The sequence below is a fragment of the Oncorhynchus keta genome, chromosome 21 (genome assembly GCF_023373465.1).
Source record: "Oncorhynchus keta strain PuntledgeMale-10-30-2019 chromosome 21, Oket_V2, whole genome shotgun sequence".
NCBI classification, from domain to species: Eukaryota; Metazoa; Chordata; class Actinopteri; order Salmoniformes; family Salmonidae; genus Oncorhynchus; species Oncorhynchus keta.
Window position 1 is genome coordinate 20,670,158 of NC_068441.1, and position 6,000 is coordinate 20,676,157.

A 6,000-nucleotide genomic window follows, 5' to 3' on the forward strand; every position below is an offset into this window, starting at 1 on the left:
ATGTAGCCAACCAGAACACTAAGGTCTGCTCCATCATCATAACTACTGTATGTAACCAACCAGAACACTAAGGTCTGCTCCATCATCATAACTACTGTATGTAACCAACCAGAACACTAAGGTCTGCTCCATCATCATAACTACTGTATGTAGCCAACCAGAACACTAAGGTCTGCTCCATCATCATAACTACTGTATGTAACCAACCAGAACACTAAGGTCTGCTCCATCATCATAACTACTGTATGTAACCAACCAGAACACTAAGGTCTGCTCCATCATCATAACTACTGTATGTAGCCAACCAGAACACTAAGGTCTGCTCCATCATCATAACTACTGTATGTAGCCAACCAGAACACTAAGGTCTGCTCCATCATCATAACTACTGTATGTAACCAACCAGAACACTAAGGTCTGCTCCATCATCATAACTACTGTATGTAGCCAACCAGAACACTAAGGTCTGCTCCATCATCATAACTACTGTATGTAAACAACCAGAACACTAAGGTCTGCTCCATCATCATAACTACTGTATGTAGCCAACCAGAACACTAAGATCTGCTCCATCATCATAACTACTGTATGTAGCCAACCAGTGTCCCCCGTGTCTGCTGTTAAGTAATGAACAACTTACATCATGTAATTTGAGTGATTTGTAAAGGTTATGTGACACCAATCATCATTTGAATACTCCCATTCATCCTTTTCCAGGATGAAGTGTCCCACCTGTGTTCTTCCAGAGCCCTGGAGGCCGGGGGAAAAGCCTTCTAAATTGGGGGGAAAGAGTAATGCTCTGGGCCCAGCCACACTACTCCTCACTGGGCCTTTTATCACAGCGTAAGCCCCTACAACAAACAGAATGGGCGGCATGTGCATACGCAGCTGTCGCAGTCTTAGTGCAAGTGGTGTCATGTTAAATCACAGGAATGATCTGAGTCTGTCCACTGCCCTGCCCCGCACTGGCATCCCACTAACTGGCAGTATACATACATATATTACATACAGGGCATACCCCACTGTATCACATACCCCCCCATTCACTGACACAAACACACAACACATACCCTCACTCATGATCTGGAACATACCAATACAGTGTACCCCACTGGAAAACAAACCTCAATCACACACACAACACTGTACACAGCCCTAACTTAATCACACACACAACACTGTACACAGCCCTAACTTTATCACACACACTGTAAACAGCCCTAACTTTATCACACACACAACACTGTACACAGCCCTAACTTTATCACACACACTGTAAACAGCCCTAACTTTATCACACACACTGTAAACAGCCCTAACTTTATCACACACACAACACTGTAAACAGCCCTAACTTAATCACACACACAACACTGTAAACAGCCCTAACTTAATCACACACACAACACTGTACACAGCCCTAACTTAATCACACACACTGTACACAACCCTACCTTTATCACACACAGAACACTGTACACAGCCCTAACTTTATCACACACACAACACTGTAAACAGCCCTAACTTTATCACACACACTGTACACAGCCCTAACTTTATCACACACAGAACACTGTACACAGCCCTAACTTTATCACACACACTGTACACAGCCCTAACTTTATCACACACACTGTAAACAGCCCTAACTTTATCACACACACTGTAAACAGCCCTAACTTTATCACACACAGAACACTGTACACAGCCCTAACTTTATCACACACACTGTACACAGCCCTAACTTTATCACACACAGAACACTGTACACAGCCCTAACTTTATCACACACACTGTACACAGCCCTAACTTTATCACACACACTGTACACAGCCCTAACTTTATCACACACACTGTACACAGTCCAAACTTTATCACACACACTGTACACAGTCCTAACTTTATCACACACAACACTGTAAACAGCCCTAACTTTATCACACACACAACACTGTACACAGCCCTAACTTTATCACACACACAACACTGTACACAGCCCTAACTTTATCACACACACAACACTGTACACAGACCTAACTTTATCACACACACAACACTGTACACAGACCTAACTTTATCACACACACAACACTGTACACAGACCTAACTTTATCACACACACAACACTGTACACAGCCCTAACTTAATCACACACAACACTGTACACAGCCCTAACTTTATCACACACACAACACTGTACACAGCCCTAACTTAATGACACACTGTACACAGCCCTACCTTTATCACACACAGAACACTGTACACAGTCCTAACTTAATCACACACACAACACTGTACACAGCCCTAACTTAATGACACACTGTACACAGCCCTACCTTTATCACACACAGAACACTGTAAACAGCCCTAACTTTATCACACACACTGTAAACAGCCCTAACTTTATCACACACACTGTAAACAGCCCTAACTTTATCACACACAACACTGTAAACAGCCCTAACTTAATCACACACACAACACTGTACACAGCCCTAACTTAATGACACACTGTACACAGCCCTACCTTTATCACACACAGAACACTGTACACAGCCCTAACTTTATCACACACACAACACTGTAAACAGCCCTAACTTTATCACACACACTGTACACAGCCCTAACTTTATCACACACAGAACACTGTACACAGCCCTAACTTTATCACACACACTGTACACAGCCCTAACTTTATCACACACACTGTACACAGCCCTAACTTTATCACACACACTGTACACAGCCCTAACTTTATCACACACACTGTAAACAGCCCTAACTTTATCACACACACTGTAAACAGCCCTAACTTTATCACACACACTGTACACTCTCCACTGGCTTCCAGTTGAAGCTCGCATCCGCTACAAGACCATGGTGCTCGCCACGGAGCTGTGAGGGGAACGGCACCTCAGTACCTCCAGGCTCTGATCAGGCCCTACACCCAAACAAGGGCACTGCGTTCATCCACCTCTGGCCTGCTCGCCTCCCTACCACTGAGGAAGTACAGTTCCCGCTCAGCCCAGTCAAAACTGTTCGCTGCTCTGGCCCCCAATGGTGGAACAAACTCCCTCACGACGCCAGGACAGCGGAGTCAATCACCACCTTCCGGAGACACCTGAAACCCCACCTCTTCAAGGAATACCTAGGATAGGGTAAGTAAGGGTAGGTAATCCTTCTTCCCTCCCCCAACAAGATTTAGATGCAAGTGGCTGTTCCACTGGTTGTCATAAGGTGTATGCACCAATTTGTAAGTCGCTCTGGATAAGAGCGTCTGCTAAATGACTTAAATGTAATGTAAATGTACACAGCCCTAACTTTATCACACACACTGTAAACAGCCCTAACTTTATCACACACACTGTAAACAGTCCTAACTTTATCACACACACTGTACACAGCCCTAACTTAATCACACACACAACACTGTAAACAGCCCTAACTTAATCACACACACAACACTGTACACAGCCCTAACTTAATGACACACTGTACACAGCCCTACCTTTATCACACACAGAACACTGTACACAGCCCTAACTTTATCACACACACAACACTGTAAACAGCCCTAACTTTATCACACACACTGTACACAGCCCTAACTTTATCACACGCAGAACACTGTACACAGCCCTAACTTTATCACACACACTGTACACAGCCCTAACTTTATCACACACACTGTAAACAGCCCTAACTTTATCACACACACTGTAAACAGCCCTAACTTTATCACACACACTGTACACAGCCCTAACTTTATCACACACACTGTAAACAGCCCTAACTTTATCACACACACTGTAAACAGTCCTAACTTTATCACACACACTGTACACAGCCCTAACTTAATCACACACACTGTACACAGCCCTAACTTAATCACACACACAACACTGTACACAGCCCTAACTTAATCACACACACAACACTGTACACAGACATAACATAATCACACACACAACACTGTACACAGCCCTAACTTAATCACACACACAACACTGTACACAGCCCTAACTTAATCACACACACAACACTGTAAACAGCCCTAACTTAATCACACACACAACACTGTACACAGCCCTAACTTAATGACACACTGTACACAGCCCTACCTTTATCACACACAGAACACTGTACACAGCCCTAACTTTATCACACACACAACACTGTAAACAGCCCTAACTTTATCACACACACTGTACACAGCCCTAACTTTATCACACGCAGAACACTGTACACAGCCCTAACTTTATCACACACACTGTACACAGCCCTAACTTTATCACACACACTGTACACAGCCCTAAATTTATCACACACACTGTACACAGCCCTAACTTTATCACACACACTGTAAACAGCCCTAACTTTATCACACACACTGTAAACGCTGTAAACAGCCCTAACTTTATCACACACACTGTAAACAGCCCTAACTTTATCACACACACTGTAAACAGCCCTAACTTTATCACACACACTGTAAACAGTCCTATCTTTATCACACACACTGTACACAGCCCCTAACTTAATCACACACACTGTACACAGCCCTAACTTAATCACACACACAACACTGTACACAGTAATCACACACACAACACTGTAAACAGCCCTAACTTTATCACACACACTGTACACAGCCCTAACTTTATCACACACACTGTACACAGCCCTAACTTTATCACACACAGAACACTGTACACAGCCCTAACTTTATCACACACACTGTACACAGCCCTAACTTTATCACACACACTGTACACAGCCCTAACTTTATCACAAACACTGTACACAGCCCTAACTTTATCACACACACTGTAAACAGCCCTAACTTTATCACACACACTGTAAACAGCCCTAACTTTATCACACACACTGTACACTCTCCACTGGCTTCCAGTTGAAGCTCGCATCCGCTACAAGACCATGGTGCTCGCCTACGGAGCTGTGAGGGGAACGGCACCTCAGTACCTCCAGGCTCTGATCAGGCCCTACACCCAAACAAGGGCACTGTAAACAGTTCATCCACCTCTGGCCTGCTCGCCTCCCTACCACTGAGGAAGTACAGTTCCCGCTCAGCCCAGTCAAAACTGTTCGCTGCTCTGGCCCCCAATGGTGGAACAAACTCCCTCACGACGCCAGGACAGCGGAGTCAATCACCACCTTCCGGAGACACCTGAAACCCCACCTCTTCAAGGAATACCTAGGATAGGGTAAGTAAGGGTAGGTAATCCTTCTTCCCTCCCCCCAACAAGATTTAGATGCAAGTGGCTGTTCCACTGGTTGTCATAAGGTGTATGCACCAATTTGTAAGTCGCTCTGGATAAGAGCGTCTGCTAAATGACTTAAATGTAATGTAAATGTACACAGCCCTAACTTTATCACACACACTGTAAACAGCCCTAACTTTATCACACACACTGTAAACAGTCCTAACTTTATCACACACACTGTACACAGCCCTAACTTAATCACACACACAACACTGTAAACAGCCCTAACTTAATCACACACACAACACTGTACACAGCCCTAACTTAATGACACACTGTACACAGCCCTACCTTTATCACACACAGACACACAGCCCTACACAGCCCAACACTGTAAACAGCCCTAACACACACAACACTGTAAACAGCCCTAACTTTATCACACAGAACACTGTACACAGCCCTAACTTTATCACACAGAACACTGTACACAGCCCTAACTTTATCACACACACTGTAAACAGCCCTAACTTTATCACACACACTGTAAACAGCCCTAACTTTATCACACACACTAAACAGCCCTAACTTTATCACACACACTGTACACAGCCCTAACTTTATCACACACACTGTAAACAGCCCTAACTTTATCACACACACTGTAAACAGTCCTAACTTATCACACACACTGTACACAGCCCTAACTTAATCACACACACTGTACACAGCCCTAACTTAATCACACACACAACACTGTACACAGCCCTAACTT